General features: G+C 35.3%; 1 long non-coding RNA gene across 1 annotated transcript in view; it reads left to right on the top strand.

Moving 5' to 3' along the window:
* Positions 1 to 20308, top strand: part of LOC309626431 — an 87244-nt gene that overhangs the window by 15310 nt on the left and 51626 nt on the right. Inside the window, exon 2 of the long non-coding RNA XR_014243191.1 lies at positions 9303 to 9362. This is a non-coding gene — a long non-coding RNA (uncharacterized lncRNA). The remainder of the gene's footprint in view (positions 1 to 9302; positions 9363 to 20308) is intronic.

Genomic DNA, 20308 nt, shown 5'->3' on the forward strand with positions numbered 1-20308 from the left:
GTAAGATAAATGAGTACTAGGGGTGTAATATACATGGCGACCATAGGTAACACTGCTATATGATATATACAGAACTTGTTAAGAGAGTAGATCCTAAGAGTTCTCATCACAGGGAGAATTATTTTTCTTTTCTTTTTATTCTATCTGTGTGAGATGGAGGATGTTAACTAAACCTATTGTGATAATCACTTCACAATATATATAAATCAAACCATTATGCTGTGACTCTTAAACTTACACAGTTTAACTTTAAGGATGTATGCCAATTATTTCTCAATAAAGCTGGAAAAAAATATAGCAACCATGTTGCCACAGTAAATGTTTACAGTGTGACACTAAGTGAAAGAAAAGCAAAATATGATATAGGAAATGTAATTATAATTTTATAAATTTACATGTATATTAATAAAGACTAAGGGAGTATATAAAAGGAAAACAAAATTTTCCACTGTTTGGTAAATTGTAGGTACTTTGTGTGTTTCCTTTCTCCAAACTTGATTTAGTATTTGCTGTAGACTAAATGTTTATGTCCCCCCAAATTAATTTTGAAACATAATCTCCAGCATGTTGGCATTAGGAGATGGGGGCCTTTGAGAGATGATTAGGTCATGGGGGTAGAGACCTCATGAATGGGATTAGTGCCCTTATAAAAGAGACCCCAGAGAGCTCTCTCCTCCATCTCTCCATGTGAGGACACCGTGCCAAGACACCATCTATGAATCAGAGCGGGCCCTCACAAGGCACTGAAATTGCCAGCTCCTTGATCTTGGACTTCTCAGCCATCAAACTGTGAGAAGTAAATTACTGTTGTGTATAAGCTATCCAGTCTATGGTAATTGTGTTACAGCAGCCCGAACAGACTAAGGCAGTGTAATATAATTTTAATCCAATAACTGACATTGAATATAAAATTACTGGTATATAGCAGCACTCAAGGAACACTGGTTTCTTTCAACTTTTAAAAGCTTGGAAATATAAACTCAAGTCTGATGACGATAAGCACTGCATTTGACTCCTCCTGGAGCAGTTTAACGGCTCTATGATCTTGGGTATGTTTTCTAAACTCCCTAATCCTCAGTTTCCTAAACGATGAAATGAGGTTAGTAATAGTATCTACTTCAGAATGCTATTGTGAGGATTAGATGAGATAAGGTAACTAGAAGGGTGCAAAGCACACAGTTAGTGCTCAATAAATGTTATATAAGAACAATAATAATAAAGGTAGTGGTAATAATGAGAGTGGAAAAGATTTTTAAAATGCAGTAGCACCCTGTGCTTGGAATTAAATAGGGATTAGTGATATTGTAATCATAATTTCCCTCAAAGTTTAATACTTATATTTTGTTTAGGAAGAATCATCTGGCGGTTCCAGTTCAAATATAACGTATCACATCTTGCCAGCCTGGGAAAAGATCAAAATTCAAAATTCGAAGTTTGGTTTCTACTGAATGCATATTGCTTTTGTATCATAGTAAAGTCAAAAAATTGTTAAGTAGAACCATTGTAAATCAAGGATTGTCTATAGAGTAATAGAACCCTAGAAGAGAAAGTGACATAAGTGACTCTGTAGTGTCACCCTCCCATTTTACAGATGAGGACAATGAGCTCCAGAGATGTTTCATAAAGTCCCAGGTCATACAAGTAGCTCTGGTTTATGACATCTTGTCTGGTATTTTTCCCACAACACCAGATTGTGTTGTACTGTAGAAAGGCAACATAAACTTATTGTGATTGAGATCTTGACCATGAACCCAGAAAGATAAGCAACAGCCCAAATTTCCCAGTGGAATTACGTTTTGTGATTTGTAATGAATTTTAACGAAACTTTGTGCAAGTTATATACCAAAATACTTCAATACTAAAAAGTTGCTACCTGCTATGTTCAGAAAGAAAAGTCTTTATACCTAAGATTAGTAGATGTGCTCTGTGTCATCTAAAATGATTTCATAATTTTTTATGGCTCTTGAACAAGGCGAAAAGCATTTGCATCTTCACTATGTTAGCATTATTTCAATCTCCAGCACAGCCCTGGCCTGGTGGTTTTATCATTCCCACTTGTGCTTCAAGAAACTAACACACATAAGGTCTAACATTGAGTTCCTGAGCCCTCAGTTTTTGGAAGCCCAGAGCTCTCTTGTCTTTACAGGCTGAGAAAAACTATTTAAAACCACAGAAATGATTAACTGCTTTTGTCATCATCAGTTTACTATGATTATTCCTCAAAGAAAGAGGGAAGAGTAAATGCCACTAAGTAAAGGATTCCTCCTGCAAATGAGCATCCTGATGTGACAACTGAAATTTAAAAAGCAAGTAATTCCAACAATTGTGAATTTAGGTTTCACTGAGCACTGTCACCTGTAAGAGTGTTTCAGGTGAGAGAAGATACTTCTTACTCAGAGAGCAGAATTCATATCCATTTCTCCCTCCAACTTAAAAAAAGAAAAAAGCCTTTTCTAAGCATTATTCAATATAAACATTTCACCACTATAAAGTCATCCTAAAGGTGGAAAGCTCTTTGAACTCAGCAGCCATGTTGGTTCATTAAGGGAGGGACCTGTGTGAGAATGTGGGCATTTCTGGGCAAGCAGAGGACACTGGAGAGAAGACTGGGTCCTAGTCATCTGAGTCCTGAATCAAGCCTTATCACTCTCATTCCTCATTTTGCTTTGTTTTGTTTTTCCTTAGGCAGGGACATGGGGCACCTAAGTCAATGTCAGTTAGTGATGGCTTTTCTGATATTAGTAAGAAAAGAATTCTAATAGAAATGTGCATAGGAAACACACTGTAGGGTAATATACCAGCCTGAGCCCCAAAGTTACTTAGGATGATATTTTTCTATTTTTCCTTAGCTATTCAATTTCTTACTGTAAGCATGAATATCTTATTATAATTTTTAATGTATTTAATGATATTATTTATCACTATAATTAATGATGGTATAATTATTAAACTTAATTTATCAGAGACATCAAAGTCCTTTAAAGTCACAACCTTGGGACCTTTGTTTCTGAAGCCTGGACCAGGATTCCAGGATTACCTGATGAGCCCTTCTCCAGTTTTCAGGTCTGATCTACACCAGCAGAGATTATAATATCATTCCATTGGGGAGAGGGAAAACCTTTGATACAACCTAAAGTTAGTTTAAATTAAACTTCTTTTCCCTTAAAACTAGTATTTCCACTTTCTCCCCATAACTACTCCTCTTTTTTCTTTATTTCCATAAAATATAGAAAATGTTACACAAACAACTAACAAATAGTAACTCATGTGTCATGACTTTGAAAATTAATTGATTAATGTTAAATAAATACATGTGCTGAATACAACATGACTTAGTTACAATATTTCCATTGCCAGCATGCATATCCCAGGGAATTTGAATATCCTCTCCTCCCCTTCACTTCTCATCCCCACCCAACATGTAAACAAACAAGCAAATAAATAACCTGCACAGAAGTCAAGTTTTGACTCCTGCTTTAAACAAATTAAAGCTTCAAATTATTTGACATTTGTCTATCTCCCATCTTGATAAGGATAAACTGTGGAAAGGGAGCTTTTTACTACAGGATTTGACTATCGTGATTCAAGCCATTTCTACCACTATCTTTATCAGCTTTAGCTGAAATTAGCTATTAGCTTCTGCTCGCTCTCAAGGCAATCAGCCTTTGAGAATGACACAATATTACACAGTATGTTATAAAATTCTACACTAAAACTAGTTTGGGGTGATATCAAAATGGCAACAACTCTACAATGTTCAAAAATTGTTCAGATTAGTAAAACTGCTATCCAGTCTACTTTCCCTTGTTGATTGACTTAGAGATCAAGTTTAAGCCTGGAAACACTCAAGAAACTACAAAGCACACAGGCTGCCTCCCCACCCTGAGAGAACTGAAGCATTTCTGCAAACTATTTCCAAATGGTGTACTTCAGTTAACCCTGCTTAAAATACAACCTACTTTAGCAGGTGGAAGTGGTTTAGCACCGCATACCTTCTCTGTGAAGCGTCAGAAACATGATTTTGAATCACAAGTGCCACAAAACACAGTAAACCTCACCAGTTAGGGATTAAAATAGCACATTCAGCAGATGTCTAAGTGTTTGTCCAACAAGGACCCAGAACTTTACCTGAGATGAAACTTCAATGTAATCTCATCATTCTGGCCAAATGAAATGTGTCCCAGCCCCAAAAGAATGAGTATTCAGGTTCTGTGGCTTTCTGCCCCTGTTCTAAGAGTATTGCTTATCCCAAATTTGCCAGGTTGTAAGATTATTTATGTGGGACACCTATGAATAAAAATAATCTCTATGGACTACCCATATGAGAACTTCTAAAAGATGGGCTCAGGAATCAGTATCTTTTCCAATGGTCTCAGAAGACACATTTGGGAAAACTGCCCCCTGCCCCCAAAACTCAACACATAATTTTCCAAGGATTCCTAACTAGAAGATACAGAATGACTGTAATTCTTATCTAATCCTAGTAAGAAGAAATGCTTTTTAAATTGTAGGAAAAAAAAAAGAAGGTTAAGGTGAGAAGGAATGCCTTTAACCTTATATTAAAAACCAAAACATGGCATCTTTTTAAATGGGTAAGCTAATCATTCTAATGTGAACATTTTACATAATAAGTTTCAGATCTTGAAACTCGAAGCTCATCAAACACAATTATAGATTTATCATAAAAAGAAAATAATTAATTTGAAGTGCAAAAGTGCAGCAGGTCCTATGTCTTACCACCTGCCTTCAAAACCTGGCAAAAACAAAAATAAGGACAAAACCAAAACATCAAACATTGCTAAATTTAAAAAAAATCACGGGTATAGAAAAAATGCAACAAGTGGAAAATCTTACACTTGACCGTCTCAGAAAGCAGGGGAAATAAGACTTTAGAGTACAAATGCATCAAGAAATGTAAAATGTATTCCTATTATATCACAACAATAGATCTCAGAAATGAAAAAGTGAGCACTGAAATAAACACAACAATCTCAGATTATTTTGTAGTTAAAAGATAGAAGTGAACTAATTCTTCTCAAAAGCAGCAAACAAAGGTTTAAACGATGGAAAATACAAAACAAATTAGGATTTAATGAGGATAGTTCTAGTATTTCTGACTTCCATATAATAGGAATTGCAGAAAGAGAACCTACAGAGAATTAAAGTTAGGGAATGGTAAGATAATGATAGAAAAATTGACCCAGAACAGAAGCAATACAGAATCTCCAGTTTGAAAAAGGGCATTGAGTGCCAAGCTAAATGAATAAGCAATTCCTTTCCAAACAAAGAAAACATTCATGCACCTAAATACATTTGGTGAAATTTTAGAGTACCAATTAAAAGAAAAAAGCTAAAAGTTTCAATAAGGCAAAAGCACATAAAGCATCTTAGAATGCAAAAGAATTTGCTTGATATCAAACTTTAATCAGATCACTAAATACAAGAAGGGAATGGATAAATATCTTCAAAGTCCCCAAGGAATATAATTTGGAGCTTATTATTTTAAATCCTGATAAATTATTTCTCAAATATGAGGGCAAAGTAAAATGAAACAATACCAGGAAAACATGTATCTATAAGTAATATTCATAGGTCCTCTTTGAAGAAACAGTAGAAGATATACTCAATAAGAACACAAATGGAGCTCAAAAGAAGATTTGATATATAGGAAGCAATGGATATTAAAGAAATCTAAGTGTAAGTAAATAGTAATTGTTGAAGAAATAATAATGTCCTAGAACTAAAAAGAGAACATCAAGAGGATAGGTGGGTAGAAATAAAAATCTAGCATATAAATTTGGGCCAAGAGTCTTGATTGATTCAGGGAGAAGATTTGGCTAGATTAACTCTAAAATTTGTGTAAAAATATATTTGTTTCTTAATTTTCTCTGTAGTTACTAAAATAGAATTAAAATATTTCAAAATCAGTACTCATAAAATGAGTGAATAGGCTAAATTCACCTACTTGGAGGGAGAGATTAAAACTGGGTAATGAAATAAAATCCAACTATACACCAACTATACACAGCCTAGGAATAGCAATACTTACCTCATAAAAAATTAGAATTTAAGATTTTGAAAGGGTGAAAGAGTAATATTTTGAAATTGATAAAAAGAAATATGCACCAAGAAAAATTAGATTCTGATCAACAAAAAGGAGAAAGAAGAGTCTAAAGCCCATTCATGAAAAAAATATTCAATTCTAAATAATTATTGGATTAAAGACAATCTCTAAAACATAATTTAGAATTGCTTTAGGAACAAATGAAATCACTACCTGACACAAGTCTTTGGAATGAGGCCAAAGTGGTACTCAGAGGAAAAGTTATAATCTTTTATGTGTTTTTCACAGAAAGATCAAAATTAGATGAATACCATATAACAATGAAAATGAATGAAAACTACACATATGGATGAATCTCACAAACACAATGTTGAGAGGAAAAAGCCAGACACATAAGACTACATATACTATGGTTCCATTTATGTCAAGAAGTAAACCCAGAAAAAGAAAACATCAAAAGTAATCTAAGCTGTTAGAAGTCAGAATACTGATTGCACTCTGGTGTGTTTGTGTATTGGGGAGAGGGTTATTAGTGACTGGAAGAGGGAAGGGTAACACCCTATTTCTCCATCTGTGGGTTGGTTGTATAGACATGTTCAGTTTTAAAGCAAGATCAGGCTGTGTACTTAAGATATGCATGCTTTTCATGATATATATTTTAATTACATATATTTAAATTGCTTTTTTAGTGATATATATATGTCGACATATCTTTGTAGACATACATATCACAAAAAGCAATTAAACTGTAAATCTAACTACTTTTCAATTCTTGAGGTTAGGAAATATACAACAAAGTATCAATTGGTGTTATGATTCAGGAAGACAGAGACCAAACTTATAAAATTGAAGAAACCAAGTGTCATTTACCTAACCATTCCATTTTTTGATATCTAGTCTAAAATGCACTCATTCACCTGCATAAGGAGTAGTGTCACAGATAAATTATAAGGTGCCCATTAAATGTGAATTTTGGATACAACAATATTGCTTTAGTATAAGTACATTCCTTTCTATATTTTTATTTGCTAAAGCTGGAAACTCTAAGAATGGTATCCATGAATATTCATTGCAGAGTTATTGGTAATAATGGAAATAATTGATACTAATTTAAGCATTTGTCAGTAGCAGGATGATTATCTGGCATAGATGGCATATCCATACCTTGAAATATTATGAAGCAATTAAGAAGATGAAATTGTACCACAGGTGCTACCATGGACAAAATCACCAAGATATTCTTAAACTAAAAACAAATTTAGAAAAAAGTCAGACGACAATATTATATATTTCCCATGAGTCTGGGTTTATTGTATGCATATATTGGGTTGGCTAAAAAGTTCGTTCAGGTTTTTCCATAAACTTTTTGGCCAACCCAGTACCTAGAAAAAGGCTTGAAGGATATACACACTAACATCAGTGCTTCTCTTGAAGGAACAGTGCCTGGGGGGAGGTGGTTGTGGGAGTTATATAAAGAGTACTTGGGCATTATTTGTAGTTTTTTAATTTTTTTTTTTACAAAGAGGCCGTATTCACATATTATTTGTGGAAAAATGCAGTACATATTGTTATTAACAGAAATACAAATAAACCCAAGTGATGGGATTAATAAACAATGTATATTTTAAAAGGAAACCAGACAATATTATGTGAGCTTGTAATAACAAAGCAGTGCTTCAAATAATGCACTGCTTTAAATAAAGCAGGACTGGCTCCTCAAGACTAAAACTGTGACAGCCAGTACAATATTCCCACTCAGGATGTCCTTATTTGCACTTCATATTATGGGGTGAGAAAACTCAAAGCTAATAAAAGAAATCTGCTACTTTGAATGTGACCTAAGCAACTCATCAGGGAGAGTTCAGTCTACTAAAGCAACTTGTATCTTTTAAAAAAATCTTTATAATTTTTTAAAAAAAATTATTGAGGTATGGTTGATTTGCAATGTTATGTTTGTTTCATGTGCACAGCAAAGTGAATCTGTTATACATATACATATATCTACTCTTTTTTATATTCTTTTCCCATATAGACCATTACAGAGTATTGAGTAGAGTTTCCTGTGCTATACAGTAGGTCCTTATTTGTTATTTATTTTGTATATAGTAGTGTATATATGTCAGTCCCAATCTCCCAATTTATCCTTCACCCCTCCTTACCACCTGGTAACCATAAGTTTATTTTCTACATCTGTAACTCTATTTCTGTTTTGTATATAAGTTCATTTGTAGCCTTTTTTGAGATTACACATATAAGCAATATCACATAGTATTTGTCTTTCTTTGTCTGACTTACTTCACTCAGTGTGATAATCTCTAGGTCCATCCATGTTGTTGCAAATGACATGATTTCGTTCTTTTTTATGGATGAGTAATAATCCACTGTATATATGTACCACATCTTCTTTATCCATTCCTCTATTCCTCTGTTGATGGACTTTTATGTTGCTTCCATGTCCTGTCTATTGTAAATAGTGCTGCAATGAACACTGGGGTGCGTGTATTTTTTCGAATTATGGTTTTCCCTGGGTATATGCCCAGGAGTGGGATTGCTGGATCATACAGTAGCTCTATTTTTACTGTTTAAGGAAGCTCCATACTGTTTTCCATATTGACTGTATCAGTTTACATTCCCACCAACAGTGTAGGAGGGTTCTCTTTTCTCCACACCATCTCCAGCATTTACTGTTTGTAGATTTTTTAATGATGACCATTCTGACCTCATTGTAGTTTTGATTTGCATTTCTCTAACAATTAGTGATGTTGAGCATCTTCATGTGCTTTTAAACCATCTGTATGTCTTCTTTGGAAAAATGTGTATTTAGATCTTTCGCCCATTTTTTTGATTGAGTTGTTTGGTTTTTTTGATATTGAGCTGCATGAGCTGTTTGTATATTTTGGAGATTAATGCCTTGTCAATTGTAAAGCACCTTGTATCTTTTCCACATATTTGGGTAGCTATAAATGTTAGAAGAATCAGAAGCCTACTGAGAATGAATTATCACCACTCAAAAGTAAAACATCAAATGGGGAGAAGATTTACGCAGTAGGTCAACTAAAGAAAACAAGATAAATGCAAATTATTTATTGATAAACTATCTTGATTCAGTGCCAATGTTGTAAATAAGCAGAAAAGAAAAGCCCAGATTTGAAGGAACAAACTTGATGGCTGAGAGAACCATCGCTTCCAAGTTGAATTACGAGCATGTTCAGATTCAGTCTCTTATCCTTTCTTCTAGGAACACAGCTAAGTGCTAAGAATTCTCTCTGTGTTGTGGATTCAGCAGTGGACCAGTCAGGTAAAAGCATGTTCCCTACCTTGCTGAAACTACTGGTGATGATGTTTTTCAAGTAAATATTAAATATGAATAATTTTTAAAAATCCTCACAACCTATTATGTTGATTTCCCACAAAGAGAAAAACCACACCCTAGGCTGAAAATACTATTCATGCTTCAGTTACCAGAATGAGTGAGGAGAGTCAGGACATCAGAGGGGTTAAGCAGAAAGATCTTTTAAATCCAAACTGTGTCCATGTGGGCTTGGCTTAGTGCTATGACAGACTAAGAAAGCAGTGGTGTTAAAGCCAGAAGGTTATATCCCATCTTTACTTCTCTTAGCTTATTATCTGAGAACAGTAATATCTGACTTGAAGGGTTATTGTGAAGCCTGAAGTGTGATAATATGTATCAAATTACCTTGAAACATATAAAGTAATACACAAAGGGGTTTCATTGTTTTGAATCTGTGAGCTTTCTTCCTCCCTCTTTTTCCTATTGCAGTCTGATAATTTAATTTCTCTATGGCCTGTGCACATGACTGTACTCATTAGAGAAAAGATTTATAAAAGGAAGCAGTTAATTTTTTTAACTTATGAGTTATATCAAGAACTCTCTTAAGATGTGGTGTCTTTTTAACTCCAGCTGTGTGTTTATATTTAAAAGGAATCTGCCATGAGGATTGTGGTTACATAAGACACCCCATGTTTAATGTTTATTATGGGGTCTTGGCAAATTCTCATAGGGCCATTTTAATGCCAACTCGAAATTGTTGAAACAAACATTCATGAGACCTCTTGACTTAGACAAATTGCATAACTCACTGGCATGAACAAGAAAATGTCTTTTCCAATTAAGTTTTCTTAGGACGAGGTATATATTTTTAAACCTCTAAAGCACTTGACTGAATTTGTGAAGAACACTAAAACTTCCTCGCACAAAAACACTACCAAAGACATAGCCCACCGATTTAGGGTCCTAAAATCCCATTTATAAGAATAAGTACTTAGACAAGAGCAATTACTAGGTGGCAGAGGTATCCAATGGGCATCCAATTTTTTCACTTTTAGCCCAGTTTTCCCTTTCCTCCCCTTCCCAGGAATGCCTGTGTATTGTGAATTAAAGGAGATATAGGTGTTCTTTCTCAGTGACAGAACAGGTGTTTCTCTGCTGGGCCAGGGTGCCATGGCTTTGTAATAGCAAGTTCAGAATTGTAGCTTTTCCTTTTCTGCAATACACTGGCTACTCTTCAAAATTACTTTTCTACAAGAAGCTCAAGCTTCACAAAGGGGGGACTGGAATGAAAGACTGAGGGTACTTTTGAAACTTGTTATTCACACAATTTATAAAATAATTAAGTGTAAAATGGGTTCTTCCTGAATTCACCCAGTGCCTGCTACATAAAGGGTGCTGAATATTTACTACGCAACAAATGAACTTAGTGACTTCATGGTTGATTTAATATATACTGAGTGCCTACTAAGTGCTATGGAGTAGGTCTTAAGGGATTTAAAGATGAATAGAAATGTGTGAGTATGAAATAGTGTCTCTAACCAAGAGTATCAATAAAAATGTGGCGCTGGAATGTAACACGACTGAATTCAATTTAATTATGACATAAAGTGACCTTCAAAGTGTTTTTTGCTTCTAACGTCATACGTTCCTACCCTAAGAAAGCGCTTTGAGGATTGGAGGAGCTTTTCAAGTCTGTGCGCAGGTGCAGACTCTGAAAAGGGGTACAGTATTTATGCTTCGGAAAGGCATGGCAGACCTCCCACAAATCAATTGCAGAAGACAAACTTGTTGCCTTTCTAGTATTACCCAGGCAAAGCCTAATTTGCTTGAAACTTCGATTAGTATTTGTCTTGATAAGTATTTGACATACTATTACTTAAATGAATTCCCCTGCCAGGTCTTTGGGAGAATTCTACTCAGTGCCAAACAGTCTGTTAAAATCTTGCTTCATAAGCCTGCACATTCCAAACTGGGGAATGCAAGCAGCTGCTCCTCACGGCTGAGGAGAAAGAGCTGTCTTCTGTGTCCTGGCTGGAATTTTACGTTGTCTGCATGGACCTCAAAGCCCTCCCACCAGACCTGCTTACTTGTAACTTTCATAAATCCTAACATATGTATAGAATCTTAACAGTGTCCTAATCCCTTTCACATAACTTATCTCATTGGACTGTCGAGCAAAGGTCAGTAAAACAGGTATTTTTATCTCCATTTAACAGCTGAAAAAACTGAGGTTACTGGACATTAACAGTTTGCCCATTAAAACTGAGCTAAAGGGCTTCCCTGGTGGTGCAGTGGTTGAGAATCTGCCTGCCAATGCAGGGGACACGGGTTCGAGCCCTGGTCTGGGAAGATCCCACATGCCGCGGAGCAACTGGGCCCATGAGCCACAACTACTGAGCCTGCGCGTCTGGAGCTTGTGCTCTGCAACAAGGGAGGGCGCGATAGTGAGAGGCCCGCGCACTGCGATGAAGAGTGGCCCCCGCTTGCCGCAACTAGAGAAAGCCCTTGCACAGAAACGAAGACCCAACACAGCCAAAAATTAATTAATTAATTAATTAAAAAAAAACAAAAAACAAAAAACAGCTGAAACTCAAGCCCTCTTTTTGGGATTCAAATCCAGGACCATTCCATCATACCACACAGCCTCTGCCTTTAAATTCAAGTTAGCTTTTATATTATACCTTGAGACCTGAGATGGAGTGCAAAGACTATAAAAAGACTTCAGAGTGTGATTTGAATCACTGTTATATCACAAAAATTTCCAGATCTCATTTCATGTTAGAACAGCCTTTACAGTATATATATATGTAATTTTATATATAAAATCATATAATAGATAATTATGGTACTAGTGATGATAATTACTATATTTCTTTTTGATCAACTTCCTTTTTGCCTCTTGTATCTGTTGGTGATTTTGACAAAACAAAAAGCCTTTCAGTAGCCCTGGAATGGAGAGAAATATCCTTGAAATGATCACTCCTCCTAAAGTAGCCACCTTGCTATGAGTTAGGAAGATTAAAGTCAGTTGAAATTTTGAAATCTACTGTGATCTGTTTGCTAATCGGTTGCTTTGTGAATCACATCTATCTGACCTTTACTATCCCACATGTATATAAATTTCAACAATAATTAAAACTTTAGACTCTCCTTGTCCCAGTTCTGTTATCATGATGCAACTCTGCCTTGAGCTTCTTATCTGCAAAAGGAAAAGACTGAACGATGATCTCTATGGTCTCTCCAATCTTTACATGCCTATGACTTTTGTCTGACACCACTGTTCTACCATAGACTATCCATGGAGTACTGTGTTATGGATGAGAAAACTTAGTATACATCGTCCAGTAATGCCAAGCATTAGTCATCCTGGAAATCTTGCTTAAGAGACAACATCTAACGCCTATTGATTTGAAAGAATATAGTCAGCTCTATTTAGGTTATCGCAAATAACTTTCCAATAAATTCTAACCTGCATCTATGCCATATAGACACATAGATATTTACACAGAAATTATGATCTTCTACAATTTAGCTTGTGACAAACTAAATAGCTGTTTGTTAACTAAGTAACTTCTAACTATTAAAAAAAATATTGATTCAGGGTTAAAAATTGCCTTTCTGTTAAAACATTTATGATATATAGATTCAATGTATATGAATCTGTTCTATTATTCATATACTTTATACTGTTTATAAATGTAAAAAAAATTTTATTTTGCTCATAGTCTCTGAAGACATATTCAGTTGACTCCCAGGCTTTCAAATCTCCCAAAGAATTGGCCATATTTACTATGGTTATTTTTCTATATTATGCTAGATTTGAGTCCTGTCCAATAGGGGGAACACACTCATTATGATACTACACAGAAATAAATCTTAACTTGGAAAAAAATACCATAACCAATATAGCAAGCAGTATTGTAATCTCAGCTCCCCACGAACAAAAATATCCCAACATAATGCATTGATTTTGAACACAACAAAGTCTATAGATAGATAAATAGGTAAGTAGGTAGGTAGGTAGGTAGATAGACAGACAGACAGACAGATACCAGTGTATAGAGTCATGTGAGTTTTCTTTTTCCTTTTGTTTGTTTGCTTTTAAATAAAAGGAGGTAATCTATAGTAAAAGTTAAGAAAATGTTATCTGTAAAAATAATTTTGAATGTAGTATCTAGAAAGAGTTGTGGAGAATGCTAAGTAAAGATACATTTTATTGTTTAATTATTGTAAGTCCCAAATAATGAAGTTACATGCGAAAGGAACTATGCTAAGTTGATTGCAGGTAAAAAGACACATCAATAAAATGCACTGTTTTATTATGGAAAATAACTATGCAAATACAGCAAAGTATGTATCAACATTAGATTTTAATTTAAGGCTTATTATTCATATTTCCACGTAAGTATGATTTGCAGTAATTGGTCACGGCTTTCAACCAGGACTTGAATTGTGAAAGATGGCTTCACTATAAGTTAGTAAAGAATGATTTCAAGAGTGCACATATCTCTTTTGGGAAGTAGAATTGGAAATATCTGATGTGTTGCATTTATACCACCAGGCTTCTCTCTAATATTGTTAACAATTCAGCATAGCATTTTTTTCTACTTCACCACATTTATAAACCATAGCACATTTTGGTGCCAGGTGTGAGGGAATTCCAACTCTAAGATCCAAGTTGAATTTTTGTTTTTGTTTTTTTTCTGGCCAGGCCAAGAAACTAAATAAACCAAATCATTCAGGAAGCTGATCTTTTGGATCCATTTTCATTAAAAGTGTAGTATATACAGTACATAGGATAATGACTTCATTGTCATCAAATAGAATACAATTAATTTTATTTTTTAATATGTTATCAGCAAGCAAACCACCAGTATTAGCTCGATACCATCTGGGAGTGACAGTTTCCTTATTACAAAATATGTAAAAATATGGATTCCCTTAAGGAATCTGTTGCATTGCATCTGCTCAGATTTTTGTTATATGCTAATGGTTTTAACCCAGCATATGAAGCATATAAAAAAAAAAAACTGAAAATTTTCAGCTAAATTACTCGTTTCACATTTAAAGTGTCTCGAAGATGGAGAAAGCTGCATATGCGGCTTTGGCTACAGGGGATTGAGCCGAAACAAAGAAGGAAGGAGCGAACATCACCTTCTTACCTGATGTTTAGTCATCCTTATCTTTGTCTCCAGAGAGTGTCTGACTGCCCACATAATTAAGGCCACTTGATATGTGAGGGAAGTGTACAGACTGGAGCTATACAATGTTAAATCCCAAATGAGCACTGGTTATAACAAAGGGATTGTGACTGATAAGACAATTATTATAATATATTAAACAATCACAGTGATTAAAATGAGCTATTATAATTATGAATCCATTCTCTGGGATAGGATTTCTTTTATTTCAATCCCTGGCCTTTCTGTATTTTCTCACCTTTACTTTTCTTGGATGTGGAAAATTCATTTGAATGAATTCTGCCTATAAACTAAAGAGAGTGCTTGGGTTTGAGCCAAAAACATGTAGCAGATTTCAAATGCTGGCCTCTGAGTATCAACCATTTAAGGAAAAGACCCATTTGTGAAGAAGACCATAGTAGCAAACTGAATTAGGTTTATAGAATAATTCCAGGGCAGAAGTTTTATGTTGGGGTGTTGCTTCTCCTGTGTGATTGTGAAGCGCTATTGCTTTAGGCTAGCAGAATTTTCACACTTGTAAAACAATTTGGTATGAATTGCTTTTCCATGCGTATATGTCCTCAGGCTCCAGAATGTGAAATATACTAGGCATTACTTTTTTGTTACTTCATCTTAGGATATATCTAAGTATTAACTTCTAAAATTATTATCAATGATTTGTAATTTACATATATTCATTACAATCAGTATTTTTTCTTTTCTGATAAGAATGGCCCAATACCTTTTGGTAAGGAACATAATGTACATAAACTTCTTTAGTCCATAACTCTCCAATTTCTTGATAATATTAGCAGTGTTGGTTTCCCATATATAAAATACTCTTCAAATGAAAAAGAGGTGATATCACTAAATACGATGATGATTTAGGGAAGAAGCTACCATATATTGTGAAATGCATCCTTTGCAATCCTTCCAGGCTCCATGGAATGTCTTTTGGTAATTGCACTCTTGAAAATGTCTGAAGCACATTGATCAAGTAAATATCTCCAGCCTGAAAAGACTCCCATAAAGTCTATTGCTCAGTCTCATACATTTAAAAAAAAAACAAAACACTAGCATAAAACAAAAAATAAATGCATTTCTTCCTTAGCTGCCCATCACGGAACTAGTTTTTTTTAATCCCTGATTTGCCAGAGTTCCTTGTCCTGTTGCTTGCTCTTTTCAGTCTTGTTTTATGTGGGTTACATAGACTGACCTAGGTTAATCAGTGCTTTTACACACACAAGTGTCATAACAGAAAATAATACTTTATGGTATAATTTGTAGATTAGTCACTACCAATATGCTCCTCCCAGTAAGAGGTTCGCTGTGGTTTGTGCAGAGAAAAAATAGGTGCTGAAATGAAAAAAGGATGGTGTTTAGCTGTGATTGAAATGAAAAATTTGCAGACCTTCAGATAAAATTGCACTTAATCAACCAGAAGTAGTTCAGGGCAAGTAAAACAAAAAAAGTGTAGCTCAGAAAAAAAGAAAGGAGAAAACGGACAAAGTCACCAAAAAGAGATTACTTTGGCTTTTTTGAGTCACCATACATGAAGAGGTGAGATTTCCTTTCTCCCAAATAGACATACAGTCAGCTACACATCTCCCAAGGAAGAATAGACCTGCGAACATTTCATGTATAACAACCTTGTAACCTATGTTTACTCTTAAATCACCTCTTTTTCTTTAGTATCTCTTTGATTTATTGAGAACTTGAACAACATCAGGCTCCATGATGAAGGCATTAATTACATTTTCTCATTCAATTCTTGCAGTAATCCTTTAGGATAGTATCATTTTCATCCTATTCAGCTGACCAGAAACTGAGAGTTGGAGAGTTGAAAAAAAAAAACAGTTCCCTGGTTCAGCTGGAATTTAAGACTAGGCATTTACATGAGAGTTTTTACTCTGGGAGTAAAAACCACATACTTAAATCTTTGCTTTAAACCAACTTAATACCAAATGTCAGTCCTCCAATGTGAATGTCCTCTCTCACGAACATTCTTTTAGAAGTCCCCTTGGATTTCTTTGAGCTGTGTCTTCTATATTTATGCCAAGGAGCTAGGCAGTGTCAGCTTTATACTGTGGCCCTACTGTGTTAATATTCTGTTGAGTTTAGGTTTGAATGTTAATTGACAGGAATCAGAAAGAACAATTGTTCATTATATTAAAAGCTAAGGATTTTTCATGAGACAGCTAGAGACACCTGTGTGAAAATAGAGCCAAAAGGGAGTTTGTAGTAATGGATTACAATGAAGTCAAAGTTAGATTATTCTTCCAGTATATTCCTGATGAGGTATTCAGTAACAGATTTAAGTGGTACTTAATGTTTCCCCACTGCCTGCTGTCAGTAGACTTTAAATAAAATCGACCTGGGTTGTAGCTTTGAACTTGGTGAGCCAGGGGAGCTCAGTAGAACTTTACTGATGAGCTTGCAAAAGGTAGTTCAAGTTCATGAAGATACAATTAAAAACATGGCAGCATGATGCTTGATAAGTCCACCTTTTAAATAATTCAAAAGATGAAACATTACTTTTTTCTCTACCCCTGGATGGTATATTCCTACAGATACTAAAGCCATTTGTATATATTATTGTCCTTAGAAAGAAAATGTATTCATACGCTATTACAATTTTATTTTTTTGAAAAACTATACTAGGAAGAATGGGCAAAATGAGTTTCCAAGAAAGTTAAAAAGTCCAAAAAGTAACTTGTTTTGAAATGGTGTGTAATGGACATTTGAAGGTTCAGAAAAATAATTTATTTGATGCTCAGTGTCTGGTAAGAGCACTTCATATTTTGTTCAAAGAACTACCACACCTCCTCAGTCCAGTGGTTCTGGGGAGGTAGGGGTGCTGGTCTTATTCCTCATCTGACCTGGCTCTTAGGTTTTGACCTTGGCCTGACCACACGGTGATTAGTGATTGGGACACCATCCATCACTGGTCCAGTAAAAGTCAGTCCTCAGACTTCTGAGTAAACAACTGTAAGGACCAAAAGACAGACTCCCTTTACATGGGGTTACAGATTTGGTAGGATATCGGTTTGATGCTCTTGGTCTTGCCCCAGTGGGAGGATTCCTTGACCAAGAATGAAGCTAGCATGAAAGAAAGAACAATCTAGTGTTAGAGACAGAATCCTAATTGTCTTGACTTCTTGAAAACAGCCATAACTGAAACATGTTCCTTAGGGCTTTTCAGTTCCATGACTCAAAAAAAATCCATTTGTTGCTTAAGCAAGGGTTTGTAACCAAATTAATCCTGTCTACCAAAGCAAACCATTCCTTTGTTATCCTGGCTCTAGTTGCAGAGTGAAACCCAATCCACTCTATTTGTATGACTCTGTCAACCTCTTCCTCTATCCCACCCAGCCCATTCTTATTCAACAAGGGGTCTTGCAGATTACGCAGCTCATTTGACTTGCTCATGGGTATTTCCCTGGCTGATAATCCCCCAATCTCAGATTCATCATTCAGGGGATACGTGGAAAATCCCACCACCTTTTGAGCATCTTCTCTGTGACTCTAATCAAAATTTATTCCTTCACTTCTCTAAGCGTTTCACACTGAACATATCACATTATTAGCACCTAATTATCTACTGTCATTCTCTTAGTCAGTGATGAAGATGATGATGATGATGATTTCATTGATAATCTTCTTCTTCCATTGAAGAGGCTTTTGTTACACCTGGGTTGTGGCACTCCACATTCACCAAGATGGCTCTACTTACATCAATTTTACACATGAAGGACGTACATAAATGCCACTTAAATAAAAAGTTTAGAGGTTCTATGAGTAAAGGAAAGGTAGGAAATCCTTAGCACTAATTGTGTGATTCTGTATTCTCAGTTCTTTATGACCTGAAGCCTCTAGCATACCATTAGACATGTAGCAATCAGGTACTTAACACTAATTTAAAAAATTATCCATTATCAATATAATTTCAGAAAAAAGTCAAAGTCCTCCTAAGAGCCACAGTCCTTAATCTTCCCCTCCCGTTACCTTTCTGTTCTCATCTCCTACCAACTATTCTCTCTGTATTCAGCCCACTGAGCTGCCCTGGCCTCCTTGCTGCAGTGGGAACATGCCACCTTTGCTCCTGCCTTGGGACCTTTGCACATGCTATTTCCTCAGCCTGACATGCTCTCCAGATGTCTCTGTCCTTCCCCTTTTCAAATTGTGTGCTCCAGTATCACTTTCCACCCTACTTAACATAGCATATTGCTTCCCTCCCTACCAGCTCACCTAATCCCACTTATCCTGCTGTTTTTCCCCATAGCACTTGTCACTTTTAGCAGATCATGCAATTTAGTTTATATATGGTATTCACTACCCCACTAACACGTATCAGTAGGGGTTCTGCTCTCTCTCTGTCTTTTTTTTTTTTTCAATTGCTGAAGCCCCATTCTTACAAAAGTGCACAGAAACGAAGTTTTGTTGATGATTTTTGCATCTATGTTTATCAGTGATATTGGCCTGTAGTTTTCTTTCTTTGTGACTTCTTTGTCTGGTTTTGGTATCAGGTTGATTGTAGCCATGTAGAATGAGTTTGGGAGTGTTCCTCCCTCTGCTATATTTTGGAAGAGTTTGAGAAGGATAGGTGTTAGCTCTTCTCTAAATGTTTGATAGAATTCACCTGTGAAGCCATCTGGTCCTGCGCTTTTGTTTGTTGGAAGGTTTTTAATCACAGTTTCAATTTCAGTGCTTGTGATTGGTCTGTTCATATTTTCTATTTCTTCCTGGTTCAGTCTCGGAAGGTTGTGCATTTCTGAGAATTTGTCCATTTCTTCCAGGATGTCCATGTTATTGGCATAGAGTTGCTTGTAGTAATCTCTCATGATCCTTTGTATTTCTGCTGTGTCAGTTGTTACTTCTCCTTTTTCATTTCTAATTGTATTGATTGGAATCTTCTCCCTCTTTTTCTTGATGAGTCTGGCTAATGGTTTATCAATTTTGTTTATCTTCTCAAAGAACCAGCTTTTAGTTTTATTGATCTTTGCTATCATTTCCTTCATTTGTTTCTCATTTATTTCTGATCTGATCTTTATGATTTCTTTCCTTCTGCTAACTTTGGGTTTTTTTGTTCTTTTTCTCTAATTGCTTTAGGTGCAAGGTTAGGTTGTTTATTTGAGATGTTTATTGTTTCTTAAGGTAGGCTTGTATAGCTATAAGCTTCCCTCTTAGAACTGCTTTTGCTGCATCTCATAGGTTTTGGGTCGCCGTGCTTCCATTTTCATTTGTTTCTAGGTATTTTTTGATTACCTCATTGATTTATTCAGTGATCTCTTGGTTATTAAGTGTTGTATTGATTAACCTCCATGTGTTTGTATTTTTTACAGATTTTTTCCTGTAATTGATATCTAGTCTCATAGTGTTGTGGTCGGAAAAGATACTTGATATGATTTCAATTTTCTTAAATTTACCAAGGCTTGATTTGTGACCCAAGATATGATCTATCCTGGAGAATGTTCCATGAGCACTTGAGAAGAATGTGTATTCTGTTGTTTTTGGATGGAATGCCCTATAAATATCAGTTAAGTCTATCTTGTTTGATGTATCATTTAAAGCTTCTGTTTCCTAATTTATTTTCATTTTGGATGGTCTGCCCTTTGGTGAAAGTGGGTTCTTAAAGTCCCCTGCTATGATTGTGTTACTGTCGATTTCCCCTTTTATGGCTGTTGGTATTTGCCTTATGTATTGAGGTGCTCCTATGTTGGGTGCATAAATATTTACAATTGTTTTATCTTCTTCTTGGGTTGATCCATTGAT

Source organism: Balaenoptera borealis (genome assembly GCF_965194805.1).
Source record: "Balaenoptera borealis genome assembly, chromosome: 3".
Classification (NCBI taxonomy): Eukaryota; Metazoa; Chordata; class Mammalia; order Artiodactyla; family Balaenopteridae; genus Balaenoptera; species Balaenoptera borealis.